The following is a 26,291-nucleotide window of genomic DNA, read 5'->3' on the forward strand; positions in this document are numbered from 1 at the left end:
AATTTTCTCACTTCCACAATGTGAAGAAACTTGTGGATGGAGAGTATATTAGTTTTACATCAATGCAGAATAAATTCTCACAAATTTTGGACTCTTAAAACAAACCCCAGCTCAGAGGTCAGAAGTTCTACCAGTCCAAGTGACTGCCACCTGCTCAGAGCCACACGAGGGACCTCCGGGATGGGTCTGGCTGTGTGGTCGCTGCCTTCACCTGAGAAGGGTCTGGCTTCGATCTGACTCGAGGTGGTGGCAGAATTCAATGCCTTCGGGTTGTGAGCCCCAGGCCCACTTGTCTGTTCTGCCTGCTGCCGTGAGGACGCTCTCGGCTCCTGCAAGTGTTGCCCAGGTCTGGGCTGTGAGGCTCCCTGGGTCTGCACGGCCAGTGCCGGGGAATCTCCCACAGGGCAATGTCATCTCAGGGAGCTCCAGTCCTCCCTTATAAAGAGCTCGGATGATTGAACTAGACCCAGCCCTTAGCAGCTATTGGCTCAGGATATCCCTAAGGAAATCAGGGATTTGGGCGGGCTCATCAATTCACGCTTCCGCCCACCCCCAAGGGAGGGGCAGACACAGGGCGAGTCTCCGAGGGGCGGAAAATGCAGGGGGTATTTCAGAATTCAGTCTTCCTCACAGAATCGCAATGTTCACGTTTCACAACCATAAAGAAACTATTTACGCTAAAAATGAGACTTTTTAAGAAGTTGCACTTAGAAAACTTCAATGTCTGAGAAAAAAATATCCCTAACGCACAGGGAAACAGGTGGCTTATCCAATACTCTGGAAATAAAATGGGCTGGGTGAGGGGAATATGAAAATATTATTTCAATTTCATCTCATTTTATTTATTTATTTATGTACTTATTGATTTATTTTTGAGACAGAGTCTCCCTCTGTCCCTCAGGCTGGATTACAGTGTCCTGAGCTCAGCTCACTGCAGCCTCCGCATCCTGGGCCCAAGGCATTCTCCTGCCTCAGCCTCCAGAGTAGCTGGGACTAAATGAGTACGCCACCACGCCAGGCAAATTTTTGTCTTTTTTATAAAGTGTAGAGGAGGTTTCACCATTTGGGCCAGGGTGGTCTTCAACTGCCAACTTCAGATGATCTGCCCCAACTTGCCTTCCAAAGTGAAGGGACTATAGGCGTGAGCCACTGAACCCAGACTATGATAGTTTCACACTGAGGCCTGAAGCTGCTCTGCCTTAGGATTTTTCCTGAGTTTTACGTTCTTGTCATGATGAGTTGCTAGTTCATATTTTCCGTTGGATCTTTTCGAAAGGGATTACTGATGAGATTATGGCTTTCTCACAAAGAATACCACTTTGGTGAAACTATACTGAAATCAGGAGTACCTTATGTTTCCGATACTTATCAAGCACAATATTTGAACACGGCGTGGTAGGTGAAAGTGTAGGAAGCAGAATTTGGCAAACCCCATTTTTTTTCAATTTCGACGGTTTCAGGATTTTGGTTTCAGCCAAACTGAAGAATGTCCTAATGAGCTGTCAATTCACAGGCCATTACAGACAATTTTTGAAACTACATCACACTGTAATTTAAGGAGTACGATTCTAAAGAAATTTGAACAATCTGGTGGTATTGCTAACACCAAACAAGGTTGTTCAGCTCTTTCATCTTTAAAAACAAACAAACAAAAACATGATGTGGAATTCTCTCATTTTACCAAACAGCCGTACGCTCCCTTGAATATGTGACTATGAAACCCAAGTAATTGGAAGAAGAAAAATAAAGGAAACACCTCATCAGTCTCATTAATAGTTTTGTGGAGAATAGTTTATTTTTCAAAAACTGCTGTCTATGTCTTGATATTTTTAGACACGGCTAAAGCTGAAATTGCATGAATCCTCTCTCTAACATTCATGCTACTAAAGAAACTTTTCCCAAGATTTGACTGCATTCATTTCATAAAAGCCCTGTCCTCTTCTCCCCTATGTATCTATATTAGCACTCTGCCTTCTACCCTCTTCCATAGGAAACACAAATCCGTCAATTGATCACTTAAGCCTTTCCAGTTTGGGTACAACATTTTCTGTAGTTGTACTCCTGAGATTTGTCCTTTATACTTCTAAAGACTAGACCCTAGATAATACATGCTTGGGAATAGTGGAGCTAGCTTGCTTAAACTTTATTTAGGCGTATGCTAATTACTTGTGGGGGGCAAAGGCAGGCAGTGAGGATGTTAAGCTTATCCCAAAATAGTCAATTTTGGAAAAGACACAAGTACAGGCCGGGCGTGGTGGCTCAGACCTGTAATCCCAGCACCTTGGGAGGCCGAGGCGGCCGGTCACGAGGTCAGGAGATCGACACCATCCTGGCTAACACGGTGAAACCCCGTCTCTGCTAAACATACACAAATTAGCCGGGCGTGGTGGCAGGCGCTTGTAGTCTCAGCTACTCGGGAGGCTGAGGCAGGAGAAGAGCACGAACCCGGGAGGCGGAGCTCTCAGTGAGCCGAGATTGCGCCACTGCACTCCGGCCTGGGCGGCAGAGTGGGATTCTGCCTCAAAAAAGAAAGAAAAAAAACATCTTCATATATATGAATGTGTGTGTGTGTGTGTGTGTGTGTCTGTGTGTGTGTGTGTACTCAGGTACACTCACTTTACTTCTGAGTTATCTCGTCACCACTTAACCAGCACCAATCAGAGACCACATTTTTCTAGGCAGTCTCCAAATGTACATTACAAATAGTAACGTACTTTAAGGATAGTAATGAAGCTCCGGGAAAAATTGCTTGTCTCCACCTCAGCAGACCAACCTGCCTGGGCCAGCTTCTCTCTTCCTCTACTCTTCAGAAAGTGCTAGACCTGCAACATCTGACAGAATACAGCTTCCATGACTCCTCAGTGCCATGGAAATGGAACGAGCTGAGAGCAATCTAAAGACTGGGAGATATTAGGTCTCTTGGATCTTACTTCTTTTGGTTGCTCGAGCACTTTAATTCCCGAGAGAGCCCTCCCATCTCCATCAGTTCTTCCAGGAACCTGTACCCTCCTTGTGTCTCGAAGATACGCTGGTCTAACTTGTTACATGCCTTTACAAGAAAGTTGGTAAAAATAAAAGGAAAGCTGAACAACGTCACAATATGGAGGTATGAAACAGAATTTCCCCATACTTGGTAAAGTTTAGAAATTTGTGTAATACCCGAAGGCAGATTCTATGTACAATAAGTCCTAGTTTAAGAACAAGAGCTGAGGGTATGAGGAAATAAAACTATATTTTCCGGGAGTATCTCTGGCTTCAGGAAGAAAGAGCACATGTTACTCTCCATTCAATATTAGGGCTGAACTATGGGGTCTTTTCGATCCTTTTTGCTTACCCTCTGCGATTCAGGGGGCACATGGCAAAGGTAAACAGACTGAAACAGCACCGTGGATAGCTGTGAGCTGTGCTGGGAAGATTCACGGTGATTCCATAATAAATCTCAGGTCTTTCTTCTGTAACAAAAAATTCCTCTTTTCCATCATCAAGGTAAAGCCGAGTATGTACAAGTAGAGTATGCGATAACTTTGTCACTCGTGACGAACCTAGTCGGTCCGATACTTTAACAACTTCTCCAATGTCTCTGCACTCAGGTTGGATATTCTGAGTGGGTCATCGGTAGAATGAATGAAATCAAGAATACTCTAAAGCAGTGTTTGGAAGTCAATTTCAGTGTCTCCGGAAGCACTGGGAAAATCACCATGTGTAACGAACGTGAAGTATCCACAGGCTCTCTCTGTGTCTTTGAAACTGCCCATGTGTTCATTAGAAACGGCGGCTTGAGGAAAGGTGGTTTTGGAATTGGTTTCCCTCTAGTCTTACGTGATGCATCTCTACTATATTGCATTATAATAAAGCAAAGGGTCACTTGCTGACATAAAGCACAGGAGGCAGGAATGGAAGAGTCAACTTAGAGAAAAAAAGTGCTTTTCGGTTTTATTTTCATTTCTGCAGTTTGGAAAACAGTTTAACAGTTTAACAGATTTTGTGGCGGCTCACAAAAATACATATGAGCATTGAAAATGTACAGAAGAACAACAATTGGGAGACATTTCCGGAAGCTTCAGTTTCTGAAACCCAGACATGAGCCTACAAGCTAAGACACGGCTACACCAGGCTTCAGCGTGAAACCATACAACTCCTGGGAAGGGCTTCCCTCTCTGAACGCAGCTACCTGTCCACAGGATGCTCTAGGCCCAGGCACCTTTATTCTTCCAACTAGAGAGACATAGAAAGATGCCTCCATATCCCATGAAGATGCCCAAGCATTTGGCCAAGGCTCCTATGAAACAGTCTGCTGTCTTCATCCAGGTAAGGGCAACTTCACATTTTCAGACACTAAGGTCGTGGCTAAATCCAGGGTGGACTGAGAGGCGGAAGCTCCAGCAAACACAGTCCTGTGGCTGGAAGATGAATGCAGTACTTATTCCTGCACCAACAGACCCTTGCCTCTGGCCTTGGGCCTAGAGCATGATTTTTTGGTAGTTGCTGTTGGGGAAGAGGCCCTTGGGCTTTAACCTGCGGACAGCCTCCCTTAAATGCTTGGGCTGCAGCGGGGGCGTTTCTCCCCACATCTCACACACGTCCAGGGCCTCTTCCACCACCTCTCCAACAAAGACCTTGGCGATTCCAGCCATGGCAATGGCGGCGTTCTCAGACACCGAACTGCCGGTGATAGACTTCATCAGACCTGCAATGCGTGCTTTTGGGAAAGCTGACCGGCGACACACTTCGTAGCGGGCCAGCTGCTCCTCAGACATGGCAGACAGCAGGGCTGTCATCCTCTGAGCCTCCTCTGCATCCACGGTGGGCTTCCTCTCCTTCTTTCCTTTGGTATGTCTTTTCCGTCTTTTGGCGGCAGGAGGAGCTGAGGCTGAGGCCTCCTTGTCCCCTTCTGTGAGGTCCATGACATCCTCACTCCTGAGCTCACCTCCCTGATCCCTGGGTTCTTCCAAGTTCCCACCTAGGTCCTCAGGGATTCCATCCTTCTTGCTGCCCTTCAGACCTCGGGGCATGGCGAACATCTCAGCAGACACACCTGTTTGCCTGCCCGTCTCCACGGGTGAGATTCAAGTCTGCCCCGTGACAGCAGCTGTAGAGGCAGAAGTTCTGGCTGGGGTGGTTTGATTACGGATCTGCAGCGAGAACCTTTCGAAGATTTTAGCTGCCGTGTTTCTGCTGAGCCACTTTAGCCATAACTGGACACAGCTCCCTGCCTCCCCTTCCCACACACAAACACACACGCTGAATTTTCTCACTTCCACAATGTGAAGAAACTTGTGGATGGAGAGTATATTAGTTTTACATCAATGCAGAATAAATTCTCACAAATTTTGGACTCTTAAAACAAACCCCAGCTCAGAGGTCAGAAGTTCTACCAGTCCAAGTGACTGCCACCTGCTCAGAGCCACACGAGGGACCTCCGGGATGGGTCTGGCTGTGTGGTCGCTGCCTTCACCTGAGAAGGGTCTGGCTTCGATCTGACTCGAGGTGGTGGCAGAATTCAATGCCTTCGGGTTGTGAGCCCCAGGCCCACTTGTCTGTTCTGCCTGCTGCCGTGAGGACGCTCTCGGCTCCTGCAAGTGTTGCCCAGGTCTGGGCTGTGAGGCTCCCTGGGTCTGCACGGCCAGTGCCGGGGAATCTCCCACAGGGCAATGTCATCTCAGGGAGCTCCAGTCCTCCCTTATAAAGAGCTCGGATGATTGAACTAGACCCAGCCCTTAGCAGCTATTGGCTCAGGATATCCCTAAGGAAATCAGGGATTTGGGCGGGCTCATCAATTCACGCTTCCGCCCACCCCCAAGGGAGGGGCAGACACAGGGCGAGTCTCCGAGGGGCGGAAAATGCAGGGGGTATTTCAGAATTCAGTCTTCCTCACAGAATCGCAAAGTTCACGTTTCACAACCATAAAGAAACTATTTACGCTAAAAATGAGACTTTTTAAGAAGTTGCACTTAGAAAACTTCAATGTCTGAGAAAAAAATATCCCTAACGCACAGGGAAACAGGTGGCTTATCCAATACTCTGGAAATAAAATGGGCTGGGTGAGGGGAATATGAAAATATTATTTCAATTTCATCTCATTTTATTTATTTATTTATGTACTTATTGATTTATTTTTGAGACAGAGTCTCCCTCTGTCCCTCAGGCTGGATTACAGTGTCCTGAGCTCAGCTCACTGCAGCCTCCGCATCCTGGGCCCAAGGCATTCTCCTGCCTCAGCCTCCAGAGTAGCTGGGACTAAATGAGTACGCCACCACGCCAGGCAAATTTTTGTCTTTTTTATAAAGTGTAGAGGAGGTTTCACCATTTGGGCCAGGGTGGTCTTCAACTGCCAACTTCAGATGATCTGCCCCAACTTGCCTTCCAAAGTGAAGGGACTATAGGCGTGAGCCACTGCGCCCAGACTATGATAGTTTCACACTGAGGCCTGAAGCTGCTCTGCCTTAGGATTTTTCCTGAGTTTTACGTTCTTGTCATGATGAGTTGCTAGTTCATATTTTCCGTTGGATCTTTTCGAAAGGGATTACTGATGAGATTATGGCTTTCTCACAAAGAATACCACTTTGGTGAAACTATACTGAAATCAGGAGTACCTTATGTTTCCGATACTTATCAAGCACAATATTTGAACACGGCGTGGTAGGTGAAAGTGTAGGAAGCAGAATTTGGCAAACCCCATTTTTTTTCAATTTCGACGGTTTCAGGTTTTTGGTTTCAGCCAAACTGAAGAATGTCCTAATGAGCTGTCAATTCACAGGCCATTACAGACAATTTTTGAAACTACATCACACTGTAATTTAAGGAGTACGATTCTAAAGAAATTTGAACAATCTGGTGGTATTGCTAACACCAAACAAGGTTGTTCAGCTCTTTCATCTTTAAAAACAAACAAACAAAAACATGATGTGGAATTCTCTCATTTTACCAAACAGCCGTACGCTCCCTTGAATATGTGACTATGAAACCCAAGTAATTGGAAGAAGAAAAATAAAGGAAACACCTCATCAGTCTCATTAATAGTTTTGTGGAGAATAGTTTATTTTTCAAAAACTGCTGTCTATGTCTTGATATTTTTAGACACGGCTAAAGCTGAAATTGCATGAATCCTCTCTCTAACATTCATGCTACTAAAGAAACTTTTCCCAAGATTTGACTGCATTCATTTCATAAAAGCCCTGTCCTCTTCTCCCCTATGTATCTATATTAGCACTCTGCCTTCTACCCTCTTCCATAGGAAACACAAATCCGTCAATTGATCACTTAAGCCTTTCCAGTTTGGGTACAACATTTTCTGTAGTTGTACTCCTGAGATTTGTCCTTTATACTTCTAAAGACTAGACCCTAGATAATACATGCTTGGGAATAGTGGAGCTAGCTTGCTTAAACTTTATTTAGGCGTATGCTAATTACTTGTGGGGGGCAAAGGCAGGCAGTGAGGATGTTAAGCTTATCCCAAAATAGTCAATTTTGGAAAAGACACAAGTACAGGCCGGGCGTGGTGGCTCAGACCTGTAATCCCAGCACCTTGGGAGGCCGAGGCGGCCGGTCACGAGGTCAGGAGATCGACACCATCCTGGCTAACACGGTGAAACCCCGTCTCTGCTAAACATACACAAATTAGCCGGGCGTGGTGGCAGGCGCTTGTAGTCTCAGCTACTCGGGAGGCTGAGGCAGGAGAAGAGCACGAACCCGGGAGGCGGAGCTCTCAGTGAGCCGAGATTGCGCCACTGCACTCCGGCCTGGGCGGCAGAGTGGGATTCTGCCTCAAAAAAGAAAGAAAAAAAACATCTTCATATATATGAATGTGTGTGTGTGTGTGTGTGTGTGTGTGTCTGTGTGTGTGTGTGTACTCAGGTACACTCACTTTACTTCTGAGTTATCTCGTCACCACTTAACCAGCACCAATCAGAGACCACATTTTTCTAGGCAGTCTCCAAATGTACATTACAAATAGTAACGTACTTTAAGGATAGTAATGAAGCTCCGGGAAAAATTGCTTGTCTCCACCTCAGCAGACCAACCTGCCTGGGCCAGCTTCTCTCTTCCTCTACTCTTCAGAAAGTGCTAGACCTGCAACATCTGACAGAATACAGCTTCCATGACTCCTCAGTGCCATGGAAATGGAACGAGCTGAGAGCAATCTAAAGACTGGGAGATATTAGGTCTCTTGGATCTTACTTCTTTTGGTTGCTCGAGCACTTTAATTCCCGAGAGAGCCCTCCCATCTCCATCAGTTCTTCCAGGAACCTGTACCCTCCTTGTGTCTCGAAGATACGCTGGTCTAACTTGTTACATGCCTTTACAAGAAAGTTGGTAAAAATAAAAGGAAAGCTGAACAACGTCACAATATGGAGGTATGAAACAGAATTTCCCCATACTTGGTAAAGTTTAGAAATTTGTGTAATACCCGAAGGCAGATTCTATGTACAATAAGTCCTAGTTTAAGAACAAGAGCTGAGGGTATGAGGAAATAAAACTATATTTTCCGGGAGTATCTCTGGCTTCAGGAAGAAAGAGCACATGTTACTCTCCATTCAATATTAGGGCTGAACTATGGGGTCTTTTCGATCCTTTTTGCTTACCCTCTGCGATTCAGGGGGCACATGGCAAAGGTAAACAGACTGAAACAGCACCGTGGATAGCTGTGAGCTGTGCTGGGAAGATTCACGGTGATTCCATAATAAATCTCAGGTCTTTCTTCTGTAACAAAAAATTCCTCTTTTCCATCATCAAGGTAAAGCCGAGTATGTACAAGTAGAGTATGCGATAACTTTGTCACTCGTGACGAACCTAGTCGGTCCGATACTTTAACAACTTCTCCAATGTCTCTGCACTCAGGTTGGATATTCTGAGTGGGTCATCGGTAGAATGAATGAAATCAAGAATACTCTAAAGCAGTGTTTGGAAGTCAATTTCAGTGTCTCCGGAAGCACTGGGAAAATCACCATGTGTAACGAACGTGAAGTATCCACAGGCTCTCTCTGTGTCTTTGAAACTGCCCATGTGTTCATTAGAAACGGCGGCTTGAGGAAAGGTGGTTTTGGAATTGGTTTCCCTCTAGTCTTACGTGATGCATCTCTACTATATTGCATTATAATAAAGCAAAGGGTCACTTGCTGACATAAAGCACAGGAGGCAGGAATGGAAGAGTCAACTTAGAGAAAAAAAGTGCTTTTCGGTTTTATTTTCATTTCTGCAGTTTGGAAAACAGTTTAACAGTTTAACAGATTTTGTGGCGGCTCACAAAAATACATATGAGCGTTGAAAATGTACAGAAGAACAACAATTGGGAGACATTTCCGGAAGCTTCAGTTTCTGAAACCCAGACATGAGCCTACAAGCTAAGACACGGCTACACCAGGCTTCAGCGTGAAACCATACAACTCCTGGGAAGGGCTTCCCTCTCTGAACGCAGCTACCTGTCCACAGGATGCTCTAGGCCCAGGCACCTTTATTCTTCCAACTAGAGAGACATAGAAAGATGCCTCCATATCCCATGAAGATGCCCAAGCATTTGGCCAAGGCTCCTATGAAACAGTCTGCTGTCTTCATCCAGGTAAGGGCAACTTCACATTTTCAGACACTAAGGTCGTGGGTAAATCCAGGGTGGACTGAGAGGCGGAAGCTCCAGCAAACACAGTCCTGTGGCTGGAAGATGAATGCAGTACTTATTCCTGCACCAACAGACCCTTGCCTCTGGCCTTGGGCCTAGAGCATGATTTTTTGGTAGTTGCTGTTGGGGAAGAGGCCCTTGGGCTTTAACCTGCGGACAGCCTCCCTTAAATGCTTGGGCTGCAGCGGGGGCGTTTCTCCCCACATCTCACACACGTCCAGGGCCTCTTCCACCACCTCTCCAACAAAGACCTTGGCGATTCCAGCCATGGCAATGGCGGCGTTCTCAGACACCGAACTGCCGGTGATAGACTTCATCAGACCTGCAATGCGTGCTTTTGGGAAAGCTGACCGGCGACACACTTCGTAGCGGGCCAGCTGCTCCTCAGACATGGCAGACAGCAGGGCTGTCATCCTCTGAGCCTCCTCTGCATCCACGGTGGGCTTCCTCTCCTTCTTTCCTTTGGTATGTCTTTTCCGTCTTTTGGCGGCAGGAGGAGCTGAGGCTGAGGCCTCCTTGTCCCCTTCTGTGAGGTCCATGACATCCTCACTCCTGAGCTCACCTCCCTGATCCCTGGGTTCTTCCAAGTTCCCACCTAGGTCCTCAGGGATTCCATCCTTCTTGCTGCCCTTCAGACCTCGGGGCATGGCGAACATCTCAGCAGACACACCTGTTTGCCTGCCCGTCTCCACGGGTGAGATTCAAGTCTGCCCCGTGACAGCAGCTGTAGAGGCAGAAGTTCTGGCTGGGGTGGTTTGATTACGGATCTGCAGCGAGAACCTTTCGAAGATTTTAGCTGCCGTGTTTCTGCTGAGCCACTTTAGCCATAACTGGACACAGCTCCCTGCCTCCCCTTCCCACACACAAACACACACGCTGAATTTTCTCACTTCCACAATGTGAAGAAACTTGTGGATGGAGAGTATATTAGTTTTACATCAATGCAGAATAAATTCTCACAAATTTTGGACTCTTAAAACAAACCCCAGCTCAGAGGTCAGAAGTTCTACCAGTCCAAGTGACTGCCACCTGCTCAGAGCCACACGAGGGACCTCCGGGATGGGTCTGGCTGTGTGGTCGCTGCCTTCACCTGAGAAGGGTCTGGCTTCGATCTGACTCGAGGTGGTGGCAGAATTCAATGCCTTCGGGTTGTGAGCCCCAGGCCCACTTGTCTGTTCTGCCTGCTGCCGTGAGGACGCTCTCGGCTCCTGCAAGTGTTGCCCAGGTCTGGGCTGTGAGGCTCCCTGGGTCTGCACGGCCAGTGCCGGGGAATCTCCCACAGGGCAATGTCATCTCAGGGAGCTCCAGTCCTCCCTTATAAAGAGCTCGGATGATTGAACTAGACCCAGCCCTTAGCAGCTATTGGCTCAGGATATCCCTAAGGAAATCAGGGATTTGGGCGGGCTCATCAATTCACGCTTCCGCCCACCCCCAAGGGAGGGGCAGACACAGGGCGAGTCTCCGAGGGGCGGAAAATGCAGGGGGTATTTCAGAATTCAGTCTTCCTCACAGAATCGCAAAGTTCACGTTTCACAACCATAAAGAAACTATTTACGCTAAAAATGAGACTTTTTAAGAAGTTGCACTTAGAAAACTTCAATGTCTGAGAAAAAAATATCCCTAACGCACAGGGAAACAGGTGGCTTATCCAATACTCTGGAAATAAAATGGGCTGGGTGAGGGGAATATGAAAATATTATTTCAATTTCATCTCATTTTATTTATTTATTTATGTACTTATTGATTTATTTTTGAGACAGAGTCTCCCTCTGTCCCTCAGGCTGGATTACAGTGTCCTGAGCTCAGCTCACTGCAGCCTCCGCATCCTGGGCCCAAGGCATTCTCCTGCCTCAGCCTCCAGAGTAGCTGGGACTAAATGAGTACGCCACCACGCCAGGCAAATTTTTGTCTTTTTTATAAAGTGTAGAGGAGGTTTCACCATTTGGGCCAGGGTGGTCTTCAACTGCCAACTTCAGATGATCTGCCCCAACTTGCCTTCCAAAGTGAAGGGACTATAGGCGTGAGCCACTGAACCCAGACTATGATAGTTTCACACTGAGGCCTGAAGCTGCTCTGCCTTAGGATTTTTCCTGAGTTTTACGTTCTTGTCATGATGAGTTGCTAGTTCATATTTTCCGTTGGATCTTTTCGAAAGGGATTACTGATGAGATTATGGCTTTCTCACAAAGAATACCACTTTGGTGAAACTATACTGAAATCAGGAGTACCTTATGTTTCCGATACTTATCAAGCACAATATTTGAACACGGCGTGGTAGGTGAAAGTGTAGGAAGCAGAATTTGGCAAACCCCATTTTTTTTCAATTTCGACGGTTTCAGGATTTTGGTTTCAGCCAAACTGAAGAATGTCCTAATGAGCTGTCAATTCACAGGCCATTACAGACAATTTTTGAAACTACATCACACTGTAATTTAAGGAGTACGATTCTAAAGAAATTTGAACAATCTGGTGGTATTGCTAACACCAAACAAGGTTGTTCAGCTCTTTCATCTTTAAAAACAAACAAACAAAAACATGATGTGGAATTCTCTCATTTTACCAAACAGCCGTACGCTCCCTTGAATATGTGACTATGAAACCCAAGTAATTGGAAGAAGAAAAATAAAGGAAACACCTCATCAGTCTCATTAATAGTTTTGTGGAGAATAGTTTATTTTTCAAAAACTGCTGTCTATGTCTTGATATTTTTAGACACGGCTAAAGCTGAAATTGCATGAATCCTCTCTCTAACATTCATGCTACTAAAGAAACTTTTCCCAAGATTTGACTGCATTCATTTCATAAAAGCCCTGTCCTCTTCTCCCCTATGTATCTATATTAGCACTCTGCCTTCTACCCTCTTCCATAGGAAACACAAATCCGTCAATTGATCACTTAAGCCTTTCCAGTTTGGGTACAACATTTTCTGTAGTTGTACTCCTGAGATTTGTCCTTTATACTTCTAAAGACTAGACCCTAGATAATACATGCTTGGGAATAGTGGAGCTAGCTTGCTTAAACTTTATTTAGGCGTATGCTAATTACTTGTGGGGGGCAAAGGCAGGCAGTGAGGATGTTAAGCTTATCCCAAAATAGTCAATTTTGGAAAAGACACAAGTACAGGCCGGGCGTGGTGGCTCAGACCTGTAATCCCAGCACCTTGGGAGGCCGAGGCGGCCGGTCACGAGGTCAGGAGATCGACACCATCCTGGCTAACACGGTGAAACCCCGTCTCTGCTAAACATACACAAATTAGCCGGGCGTGGTGGCAGGCGCTTGTAGTCTCAGCTACTCGGGAGGCTGAGGCAGGAGAAGAGCACGAACCCGGGAGGCGGAGCTGGCAGTGAGCCGAGATTGCGCCACTGCACTCCGGCCTGGGCGGCAGAGTGGGATTCTGCCTCAAAAAAGAAAGAAAAAAAACATCTTCATATATATGAATGTGTGTGTGTGTGTGTGTGTGTGTGTGTGTGTCTGTGTGTGTGTGTGTACTCAGGTACACTCACTTTACTTCTGAGTTATCTCGTCACCACTTAACCAGCACCAATCAGAGACCACATTTTTCTAGGCAGTCTCCAAATGTACATTACAAATAGTAACGTACTTTAAGGATAGTAATGAAGCTCCGGGAAAAATTGCTTGTCTCCACCTCAGCAGACCAACCTGCCTGGGCCAGCTTCTCTCTTCCTCTACTCTTCAGAAAGTGCTAGACCTGCAACATCTGACAGAATACAGCTTCCATGACTCCTCAGTGCCATGGAAATGGAACGAGCTGAGAGCAATCTAAAGACTGGGAGATATTAGGTCTCTTGGATCTTACTTCTTTTGGTTGCTCGAGCACTTTAATTCCCGAGAGAGCCCTCCCATCTCCATCAGTTCTTCCAGGAACCTGTACCCTCCTTGTGTCTCGAAGATACGCTGGTCTAACTTGTTACATGCCTTTACAAGAAAGTTGGTAAAAATAAAAGGAAAGCTGAACAACGTCACAATATGGAGGTATGAAACAGAATTTCCCCATACTTGGTAAAGTTTAGAAATTTGTGTAATACCCGAAGGCAGATTCTATGTACAATAAGTCCTAGTTTAAGAACAAGAGCTGAGGGTATGAGGAAATAAAACTATATTTTCCGGGAGTATCTCTGGCTTCAGGAAGAAAGAGCACATGTTACTCTCCATTCAATATTAGGGCTGAACTATGGGGTCTTTTCGATCCTTTTTGCTTACCCTCTGCGATTCAGGGGGCACATGGCAAAGGTAAACAGACTGAAACAGCACCGTGGATAGCTGTGAGCTGTGCTGGGAAGATTCACGGTGATTCCATAATAAATCTCAGGTCTTTCTTCTGTAACAAAAAATTCCTCTTTTCCATCATCAAGGTAAAGCCGAGTATGTACAAGTAGAGTATGCGATAACTTTGTCACTCGTGACGAACCTAGTCGGTCCGATACTTTAACAACTTCTCCAATGTCTCTGCACTCAGGTTGGATATTCTGAGTGGGTCATCGGTAGAATGAATGAAATCAAGAATACTCTAAAGCAGTGTTTGGAAGTCAATTTCAGTGTCTCCGGAAGCACTGGGAAAATCACCATGTGTAACGAACGTGAAGTATCCACAGGCTCTCTCTGTGTCTTTGAAACTGCCCATGTGTTCATTAGAAACGGCGGCTTGAGGAAAGGTGGTTTTGGAATTGGTTTCCCTCTAGTCTTACGTGATGCATCTCTACTATATTGCATTATAATAAAGCAAAGGGTCACTTGCTGACATAAAGCACAGGAGGCAGGAATGGAAGAGTCAACTTAGAGAAAAAAAGTGCTTTTCGGTTTTATTTTCATTTCTGCAGTTTGGAAAACAGTTTAACAGTTTAACAGATTTTGTGGCGGCTCACAAAAATACATATGAGCGTTGAAAATGTACAGAAGAACAACAATTGGGAGACATTTCCGGAAGCTTCAGTTTCTGAAACCCAGACATGAGCCTACAAGCTAAGACACGGCTACACCAGGCTTCAGCGTGAAACCATACAACTCCTGGGAAGGGCTTCCCTCTCTGAACGCAGCTACCTGTCCACAGGATGCTCTAGGCCCAGGCACCTTTATTCTTCCAACTAGAGAGACATAGAAAGATGCCTCCATATCCCATGAAGATGCCCAAGCATTTGGCCAAGGCTCCTATGAAACAGTCTGCTGTCTTCATCCAGGTAAGGGCAACTTCACATTTTCAGACACTAAGGTCGTGGGTAAATCCAGGGTGGACTGAGAGGCGGAAGCTCCAGCAAACACAGTCCTGTGGCTGGAAGATGAATGCAGTACTTATTCCTGCACCAACAGACCCTTGCCTCTGGCCTTGGGCCTAGAGCATGATTTTTTGGTAGTTGCTGTTGGGGAAGAGGCCCTTGGGCTTTAACCTGCGGACAGCCTCCCTTAAATGCTTGGGCTGCAGCGGGGGCGTTTCTCCCCACATCTCACACACGTCCAGGGCCTCTTCCACCACCTCTCCAACAAAGACCTTGGCGATTCCAGCCATGGCAATGGCGGCGTTCTCAGACACCGAACTGCCGGTGATAGACTTCATCAGACCTGCAATGCGTGCTTTTGGGAAAGCTGACCGGCGACACACTTCGTAGCGGGCCAGCTGCTCCTCAGACATGGCAGACAGCAGGGCTGTCATCCTCTGAGCCTCCTCTGCATCCACGGTGGGCTTCCTCTCCTTCTTTCCTTTGGTATGTCTTTTCCGTCTTTTGGCGGCAGGAGGAGCTGAGGCTGAGGCCTCCTTGTCCCCTTCTGTGAGGTCCATGACATCCTCACTCCTGAGCTCACCTCCCTGATCCCTGGGTTCTTCCAAGTTCCCACCTAGGTCCTCAGGGATTCCATCCTTCTTGCTGCCCTTCAGACCTCGGGGCATGGCGAACATCTCAGCAGACACACCTGTTTGCCTGCCCGTCTCCACGGGTGAGATTCAAGTCTGCCCCGTGACAGCAGCTGTAGAGGCAGAAGTTCTGGCTGGGGTGGTTTGATTACGGATCTGCAGCGAGAACCTTTCGAAGATTTTAGCTGCCGTGTTTCTGCTGAGCCACTTTAGCCATAACTGGACACAGCTCCCTGCCTCCCCTTCCCACACACAAACACACACGCTGAATTTTCTCACTTCCACAATGTGAAGAAACTTGTGGATGGAGAGTATATTAGTTTTACATCAATGCAGAATAAATTCTCACAAATTTTGGACTCTTAAAACAAACCCCAGCTCAGAGGTCAGAAGTTCTACCAGTCCAAGTGACTGCCACCTGCTCAGAGCCACACGAGGGACCTCCGGGATGGGTCTGGCTGTGTGGTCGCTGCCTTCACCTGAGAAGGGTCTGGCTTCGATCTGACTCGAGGTGGTGGCAGAATTCAATGCCTTCGGGTTGTGAGCCCCAGGCCCACTTGTCTGTTCTGCCTGCTGCCGTGAGGACGCTCTCGGCTCCTGCAAGTGTTGCCCAGGTCTGGGCTGTGAGGCTCCCTGGGTCTGCACGGCCAGTGCCGGGGAATCTCCCACAGGGCAATGTCATCTCAGGGAGCTCCAGTCCTCCCTTATAAAGAGCTCGGATGATTGAACTAGACCCAGCCCTTAGCAGCTATTGGCTCAGGATATCCCTAAGGAAATCAGGGATTTGGGCGGGCTCATCAATTCACGCTTCCGCCCACCCCCAAGGGAGGGGCAGACACAGGGCGAGTCTCCGAGGGGCGGAAAATGCAGGGGGTATTTCAGAATTCAGTCTTCCTCACAGAATCGCAAAGTTCACGTTTCACAACCATAAAGAAACTATTTACGCTAAAAATGAGACTTTTTAAGAAGTTGCACTTAGAAAACTTCAATGTCTGAGAAAAAAATATCCCTAACGCACAGGGAAACAGGTGGCTTATCCAATACTCTGGAAATAAAATGGGCTGGGTGAGGGGAATATGAAAATATTATTTCAATTTCATCTCATTTTATTTATTTATTTATGTACTTATTGATTTATTTTTGAGACAGAGTCTCCCTCTGTCCCTCAGGCTGGATTACAGTGTCCTGAGCTCAGCTCACTGCAGCCTCCGCATCCTGGGCCCAAGGCATTCTCCTGCCTCAGCCTCCAGAGTAGCTGGGACTAAATGAGTACGCCACCACGCCAGGCAAATTTTTGTCTTTTTTATAAAGTGTAGAGGAGGTTTCACCATTTGGGCCAGGGTGGTCTTCAACTGCCAACTTCAGATGATCTGCCCCAACTTGCCTTCCAAAGTGAAGGGACTATAGGCGTGAGCCACTGAACCCAGACTATGATAGTTTCACACTGAGGCCTGAAGCTGCTCTGCCTTAGGATTTTTCCTGAGTTTTACGTTCTTGTCATGATGAGTTGCTAGTTCATATTTTCCGTTGGATCTTTTCGAAAGGGATTACTGATGAGATTATGGCTTTCTCACAAAGAATACCACTTTGGTGAAACTATACTGAAATCAGGAGTACCTTATGTTTCCGATACTTATCAAGCACAATATTTGAACACGGCGTGGTAGGTGAAAGTGTAGGAAGCAGAATTTGGCAAACCCCATTTTTTTTCAATTTCGACGGTTTCAGGATTTTGGTTTCAGCCAAACTGAAGAATGTCCTAATGAGCTGTCAATTCACAGGCCATTACAGACAATTTTTGAAACTACATCACACTGTAATTTAAGGAGTACGATTCTAAAGAAATTTGAACAATCTGGTGGTATTGCTAACACCAAACAAGGTTGTTCAGCTCTTTCATCTTTAAAAACAAACAAACAAAAACATGATGTGGAATTCTCTCATTTTACCAAACAGCCGTACGCTCCCTTGAATATGTGACTATGAAACCCAAGTAATTGGAAGAAGAAAAATAAAGGAAACACCTCATCAGTCTCATTAATAGTTTTGTGGAGAATAGTTTATTTTTCAAAAACTGCTGTCTATGTCTTGATATTTTTAGACACGGCTAAAGCTGAAATTGCATGAATCCTCTCTCTAACATTCATGCTACTAAAGAAACTTTTCCCAAGATTTGACTGCATTCATTTCATAAAAGCCCTGTCCTCTTCTCCCCTATGTATCTATATTAGCACTCTGCCTTCTACCCTCTTCCATAGGAAACACAAATCCGTCAATTGATCACTTAAGCCTTTCCAGTTTGGGTACAACATTTTCTGTAGTTGTACTCCTGAGATTTGTCCTTTATACTTCTAAAGACTAGACCCTAGATAATACATGCTTGGGAATAGTGGAGCTAGCTTGCTTAAACTTTATTTAGGCGTATGCTAATTACTTGTGGGGGGCAAAGGCAGGCAGTGAGGATGTTAAGCTTATCCCAAAATAGTCAATTTTGGAAAAGACACAAGTACAGGCCGGGCGTGGTGGCTCAGACCTGTAATCCCAGCACCTTGGGAGGCCGAGGCGGCCGGTCACGAGGTCAGGAGATCGACACCATCCTGGCTAACACGGTGAAACCCCGTCTCTGCTAAACATACACAAATTAGCCGGGCGTGGTGGCAGGCGCTTGTAGTCTCAGCTACTCGGGAGGCTGAGGCAGGAGAAGAGCACGAACCCGGGAGGCGGAGCTGGCAGTGAGCCGAGATTGCGCCACTGCACTCCGGCCTGGGCGGCAGAGTGGGATTCTGCCTCAGAAAAGAAAGAAAAAAAACATCTTCATATATATGAATGTGTGTGTGTGTGTGTGTGTGTGTGTGTGTCTGTGTGTGTGTGTGTACTCAGGTACACTCACTTTACTTCTGAGTTATCTCGTCACCACTTAACCAGCACCAATCAGAGACCACATTTTTCTAGGCAGTCTCCAAATGTACATTACAAATAGTAACGTACTTTAAGGATAGTAATGAAGCTCCGGGAAAAATTGCTTGTCTCCACCTCAGCAGACCAACCTGCCTGGGCCAGCTTCTCTCTTCCTCTACTCTTCAGAAAGTGCTAGACCTGCAACATCTGACAGAATACAGCTTCCATGACTCCTCAGTGCCATGGAAATGGAACGAGCTGAGAGCAATCTAAAGACTGGGAGATATTAGGTCTCTTGGATCTTACTTCTTTTGGTTGCTCGAGCACTTTAATTCCCGAGAGAGCCCTCCCATCTCCATCAGTTCTTCCAGGAACCTGTACCCTCCTTGTGTCTCGAAGATACGCTGGTCTAACTTGTTACATGCCTTTACAAGAAAGTTGGTAAAAATAAAAGGAAAGCTGAACAACGTCACAATATGGAGGTATGAAACAGAATTTCCCCATACTTGGTAAAGTTTAGAAATTTGTGTAATACCCGAAGGCAGATTCTATGTACAATAAGTCCTAGTTTAAGAACAAGAGCTGAGGGTATGAGGAAATAAAACTATATTTTCCGGGAGTATCTCTGGCTTCAGGAAGAAAGAGCACATGTTACTCTCCATTCAATATTAGGGCTGAACTATGGGGTCTTTTCGATCCTTTTTGCTTACCCTCTGCGATTCAGGGGGCACATGGCAAAGGTAAACAGACTGAAACAGCACCGTGGATAGCTGTGAGCTGTGCTGGGAAGATTCACGGTGATTCCATAATAAATCTCAGGTCTTTCTTCTGTAACAAAAAATTCCTCTTTTCCATCATCAAGGTAAAGCCGAGTATGTACAAGTAGAGTATGCGATAACTTTGTCACTCGTGACGAACCTAGTCGGTCCGATACTTTAACAACTTCTCCAATGTCTCTGCACTCAGGTTGGATATTCTGAGTGGGTCATCGGTAGAATGAATGAAATCAAGAATACTCTAAAGCAGTGTTTGGAAGTCAATTTCAGTGTCTCCGGAAGCACTGGGAAAATCACCATGTGTAACGAACGTGAAGTATCCACAGGCTCTCTCTGTGTCTTTGAAACTGCCCATGTGTTCATTAGAAACGGCGGCTTGAGGAAAGGTGGTTTTGGAATTGGTTTCCCTCTAGTCTTACGTGATGCATCTCTACTATATTGCATTATAATAAAGCAAAGGGTCACTTGCTGACATAAAGCACAGGAGGCAGGAATGGAAGAGTCAACTTAGAGAAAAAAAGTGCTTTTCGGTTTTATTTTCATTTCTGCAGTTTGGAAAACAGTTTAACAGTTTAACAGATTTTGTGGCGGCTCACAAAAATACATATGAGCGTTGAAAATGTACAGAAGAACAACAATTGGGAGACATTTCCGGAAGCTTCAGTTTCTGAAACCCAGACATGAGCCTACAAGCTAAGACACGGCTACACCAGGCTTCAGCGTGAAACCATACAACTCCTGGGAAGGGCTTCCCTCTCTGAACGCAGCTACCTGTCCACAGGATGCTCTAGGCCCAGGCACCTTTATTCTTCCAACTAGAGAGACATAGAAAGATGCCTCCATATCCCATGAAGATGCCCAAGCATTTGGCCAAGGCTCCTATGAAACAGTCTGCTGTCTTCATCCAGGTAAGGGCAACTTCACATTTTCAGACACTAAGGTCGTGGGTAAATCCAGGGTGGACTGAGAGGCGGAAGCTCCAGCAAACACAGTCCTGTGGCTGGAAGATGAATGCAGTACTTATTCCTGCACCAACAGACCCTTGCCTCTGGCCTTGGGCCTAGAGCATGATTTTTTGGTAGTTGCTGTTGGGGAAGAGGCCCTTGGGCTTTAACCTGCGGACAGCCTCCCTTAAATGCTTGGGCTGCAGCGGGGGCGTTTCTCCCCACATCTCACACACGTCCAGGGCCTCTTCCACCACCTCTCCAACAAAGACCTTGGCGATTCCAGCCATGGCAATGGCGGCGTTCTCAGACACCGAACTGCCGGTGATAGACTTCATCAGACCTGCAATGCGTGCTTTTGGGAAAGCTGACCGGCGACACACTTCGTAGCGGGCCAGCTGCTCCTCAGACATGGCAGACAGCAGGGCTGTCATCCTCTGAGCCTCCTCTGCATCCACGGTGGGCTTCCTCTCCTTCTTTCCTTTGGTATGTCTTTTCCGTCTTTTGGCGGCAGGAGGAGCTGAGGCTGAGGCCTCCTTGTCCCCTTCTGTGAGGTCCATGACATCCTCACTCCTGAGCTCACCTCCCTGATCCCTGGGTTCTTCCAAGTTCCCACCTAGGTCCTCAGGGATTCCATCCTTCTTGCTGCCCTTCAGACCTCGGGGCATGGCGAACATCTCAGCAGACACACCTGTTTGCCTGCCCGTCTCCACGGGTGAGATTCAAGTCTGCCCCGTGACAGCAGCTGTAGAGGCAGAAGTTCTGGCTGGGGTGGTTTGATTACGGATCTGCAGCGAGAACCTTTCGAAGATTTTAGCTGCCGTGTTTCTGCTGAGCCACTTTAGCCATAACTGGACACAGCTCCCTGCCTCCCCTTCCCACACACAAACACACACGCTGAATTTTCTCACTTCCACAATGTGAAGAAACTTGTGGATGGAGAGTATATTAGTTTTACATCAATGCAGAATAAATTCTCACAAATTTTGGACTCTTAAAACAAACCCCAGCTCAGAGGTCAGAAGTTCTACCAGTCCAAGTGACTGCCACCTGCTCAGAGCCACACGAGGGACCTCCGGGATGGGTCTGGCTGTGTGGTCGCTGCCTTCACCTGAGAAGGGTCTGGCTTCGATCTGACTCGAGGTGGTGGCAGAATTCAATGCCTTCGGGTTGTGAGCCCCAGGCCCACTTGTCTGTTCTGCCTGCTGCCGTGAGGACGCTCTCGGCTCCTGCAAGTGTTGCCCAGGTCTGGGCTGTGAGGCTCCCTGGGTCTGCACGGCCAGTGCCGGGGAATCTCCCACAGGGCAATGTCATCTCAGGGAGCTCCAGTCCTCCCTTATAAAGAGCTCGGATGATTGAACTAGACCCAGCCCTTAGCAGCTATTGGCTCAGGATATCCCTAAGGAAATCAGGGATTTGGGCGGGCTCATCAATTCACGCTTCCGCCCACCCCCAAGGGAGGGGCAGACACAGGGCGAGTCTCCGAGGGGCGGAAAATGCAGGGGGTATTTCAGAATTCAGTCTTCCTCACAGAATCGCAAAGTTCACGTTTCACAACCATAAAGAAACTATTTACGCTAAAAATGAGACTTTTTAAGAAGTTGCACTTAGAAAACTTCAATGTCTGAGAAAAAAATATCCCTAACGCACAGGGAAACAGGTGGCTTATCCAATACTCTGGAAATAAAATGGGCTGGGTGAGGGGAATATGAAAATATTATTTCAATTTCATCTCATTTTATTTATTTATTTATGTACTTATTGATTTATTTTTGAGACAGAGTCTCCCTCTGTCCCTCAGGCTGGATTACAGTGTCCTGAGCTCAGCTCACTGCAGCCTCCGCATCCTGGGCCCAAGGCATTCTCCTGCCTCAGCCTCCAGAGTAGCTGGGACTAAATGAGTACGCCACCACGCCAGGCAAATTTTTGTCTTTTTTATAAAGTGTAGAGGAGGTTTCACCATTTGGGCCAGGGTGGTCTTCAACTGCCAACTTCAGATGATCTGCCCCAACTTGCCTTCCAAAGTGAAGGGACTATAGGCGTGAGCCACTGAACCCAGACTATGATAGTTTCACACTGAGGCCTGAAGCTGCTCTGCCTTAGGATTTTTCCTGAGTTTTACGTTCTTGTCATGATGAGTTGCTAGTTCATATTTTCCGTTGGATCTTTTCGAAAGGGATTACTGATGAGATTATGGCTTTCTCACAAAGAATACCACTTTGGTGAAACTATACTGAAATCAGGAGTACCTTATGTTTCCGATACTTATCAAGCACAATATTTGAACACGGCGTGGTAGGTGAAAGTGTAGGAAGCAGAATTTGGCAAACCCCATTTTTTTTCAATTTCGACGGTTTCAGGATTTTGGTTTCAGCCAAACTGAAGAATGTCCTAATGAGCTGTCAATTCACAGGCCATTACAGACAATTTTTGAAACTACATCACACTGTAATTTAAGGAGTACGATTCTAAAGAAATTTGAACAATCTGGTGGTATTGCTAACACCAAACAAGGTTGTTCAGCTCTTTCATCTTTAAAAACAAACAAACAAAAACATGATGTGGAATTCTCTCATTTTACCAAACAGCCGTACGCTCCCTTGAATATGTGACTATGAAACCCAAGTAATTGGAAGAAGAAAAATAAAGGAAACACCTCATCAGTCTCATTAATAGTTTTGTGGAGAATAGTTTATTTTTCAAAAACTGCTGTCTATGTCTTGATATTTTTAGACACGGCTAAAGCTGAAATTGCATGAATCCTCTCTCTAACATTCATGCTACTAAAGAAACTTTTCCCAAGATTTGACTGCATTCATTTCATAAAAGCCCTGTCCTCTTCTCCCCTATGTATCTATATTAGCACTCTGCCTTCTACCCTCTTCCATAGGAAACACAAATCCGTCAATTGATCACTTAAGCCTTTCCAGTTTGGGTACAACATTTTCTGTAGTTGTACTCCTGAGATTTGTCCTTTATACTTCTAAAGACTAGACCCTAGATAATACATGCTTGGGAATAGTGGAGCTAGCTTGCTTAAACTTTATTTAGGCGTATGCTAATTACTTGTGGGGGGCAAAGGCAGGCAGTGAGGATGTTAAGCTTATCCCAAAATAGTCAATTTTGGAAAAGACACAAGTACAGGCCGGGCGTGGTGGCTCAGACCTGTAATCCCAGCACCTTGGGAGGCCGAGGCGGCCGGTCACGAGGTCAGGAGATCGACACCATCCTGGCTAACACGGTGAAACCCCGTCTCTGCTAAACATACACAAATTAGCCGGGCGTGGTGGCAGGCGCTTGTAGTCTCAGCTACTCGGGAGGCTGAGGCAGGAGAAGAGCACGAACCCGGGAGGCGGAGCTGGCAGTGAGCCGAGATTGCGCCACTGCACTCCGGCCTGGGCGGCAGAGTGGGATTCTGCCTCAAAAAAGAAAGAAAAAAAACATCTTCATATATATGAATGTGTGTGTGTGTGTGTGTGTGTGTGTGTGTCTGTGTGTGTGTGTGTACTCAGGTACACTCACTTTACTTCTGAGTTATCTCGTCACCACTTAACCAGCACCAATCAGAGACCACATTTTTCTAGGCAGTCTCCAAATGTACATTACAAATAGTAACGTACTTTAAGGATAGTAATGAAGCTCCGGGAAAAATTGCTTGTCTCCACCTCAGCAGACCAACCTGCCTGGGCCAGCTTCTCTCTTCCTCTACTCTTCAGAAAGTGCTAGACCTGCAACATCTGACAGAATACAGCTTCCATGACTCCTCAGTGCCATGGAAATGGAACGAGCTGAGAGCAATCTAAAGACTGGGAGATATTAGGTCTCTTGGATCTTACTTCTTTTGGTTGCTCGAGCACTTTAATTCCCGAGAGAGCCCTCCCATCTCCATCAGTTCTTCCAGGAACCTGTACCCTCCTTGTGTCTCGAAGATACGCTGGTCTAACTTGTTACATGCCTTTACAAGAAAGTTGGTAAAAATAAAAGGAAAGCTGAACAACGTCACAATATGGAGGTATGAAACAGAATTTCCCCATACTTGGTAAAGTTTAGAAATTTGTGTAATACCCGAAGGCAGATTCTATGTACAATAAGTCCTAGTTTAAGAACAAGAGCTGAGGGTATGAGGAAATAAAACTATATTTTCCGGGAGTATCTCTGGCTTCAGGAAGAAAGAGCACATGTTACTCTCCATTCAATATTAGGGCTGAACTATGGGGTCTTTTCGATCCTTTTTGCTTACCCTCTGCGATTCAGGGGGCACATGGCAAAGGTAAACAGACTGAAACAGCACCGTGGATAGCTGTGAGCTGTGCTGGGAAGATTCACGGTGATTCCATAATAAATCTCAGGTCTTTCTTCTGTAACAAAAAATTCCTCTTTTCCATCATCAAGGTAAAGCCGAGTATGTACAAGTAGAGTATGCGATAACTTTGTCACTCGTGACGAACCTAGTCGGTCCGATACTTTAACAACTTCTCCAATGTCTCTGCACTCAGGTTGGATATTCTGAGTGGGTCATCGGTAGAATGAATGAAATCAAGAATACTCTAAAGCAGTGTTTGGAAGTAAATTTCAGTGTCTCCGGAAGCACTGGGAAAATCACCATGTGTAACGAACGTGAAGTATCCACAGGCTCTCTCTGTGTCTTTGAAACTGCCCATGTGTTCATTAGAAACGGCGGCTTGAGGAAAGGTGGTTTTGGAATTGGTTTCCCTCTAGTCTTACGTGATGCATCTCTACTATATTGCATTATAATAAAGCAAAGGGTCACTTGCTGACATAAAGCACAGGAGGCAGGAATGGAAGAGTCAACTTAGAGAAAAAAAGTGCTTTTCGGTTTTATTTTCATTTCTGCAGTTTGGAAAACAGTTTAACAGTTTAACAGATTTTGTGGCGGCTCACAAAAATACATATGAGCGTTGAAAATGTACAGAAGAACAACAATTGGGAGACATTTCCGGAAGCTTCAGTTTCTGAAACCCAGACATGAGCCTACAAGCTAAGACACGGCTACACCAGGCTTCAGCGTGAAACCATACAACTCCTGGGAAGGGCTTCCCTCTCTGAACGCAGCTACCTGTCCACAGGATGCTCTAGGCCCAGGCACCTTTATTCTTCCAACTAGAGAGACATAGAAAGATGCCTCCATATCCCATGAAGATGCCCAAGCATTTGGCCAAGGCTCCTATGAAACAGTCTGCTGTCTTCATCCAGGTAAGGGCAACTTCACATTTTCAGACACTAAGGTCGTGGGTAAATCCAGGGTGGACTGAGAGGCGGAAGCTCCAGCAAACACAGTCCTGTGGCTGGAAGATGAATGCAGTACTTATTCCTGCACCAACAGACCCTTGCCTCTGGCCTTGGGCCTAGAGCATGATTTTTTGGTAGTTGCTGTTGGGGAAGAGGCCCTTGGGCTTTAACCTGCGGACAGCCTCCCTTAAATGCTTGGGCTGCAGCGGGGGCGTTTCTCCCCACATCTCACACACGTCCAGGGCCTCTTCCACCACCTCTCCAACAAAGACCTTGGCGATTCCAGCCATGGCAATGGCGGCGTTCTCAGACACCGAACTGCCGGTGATAGACTTCATCAGACCTGCAATGCGTGCTTTTGGGAAAGCTGACCGGCGACACACTTCGTAGCGGGCCAGCTGCTCCTCAGACATGGCAGACAGCAGGGCTGTCATCCTCTGAGCCTCCTCTGCATCCACGGTGGGCTTCCTCTCCTTCTTTCCTTTGGTATGTCTTTTCCGTCTTTTGGCGGCAGGAGGAGCTGAGGCTGAGGCCTCCTTGTCCCCTTCTGTGAGGTCCATGACATCCTCACTCCTGAGCTCACCTCCCTGATCCCTGGGTTCTTCCAAGTTCCCACCTAGGTCCTCAGGGATTCCATCCTTCTTGCTGCCCTTCAGACCTCGGGGCATGGCGAACATCTCAGCAGACACACCTGTTTGCCTGCCCGTCTCCACGGGTGAGATTCAAGTCTGCCCCGTGACAGCAGCTGTAGAGGCAGAAGTTCTGGCTGGGGTGGTTTGATTACGGATCTGCAGCGAGAACCTTTCGAAGATTTTAGCTGCCGTGTTTCTGCTGAGCCACTTTAGCCATAACTGGACACAGCTCCCTGCCTCCCCTTCCCACACACAAACACACACGCTGAATTTTCTCACTTCCACAATGTGAAGAAACTTGTGGATGGAGAGTAT

The sequence above is a fragment of the Pongo abelii genome, chromosome 13, assembly GCF_028885655.2.
Source record: "Pongo abelii isolate AG06213 chromosome 13, NHGRI_mPonAbe1-v2.0_pri, whole genome shotgun sequence".
NCBI lineage: Eukaryota > Metazoa > Chordata > Mammalia > Primates > Hominidae > Pongo > Pongo abelii.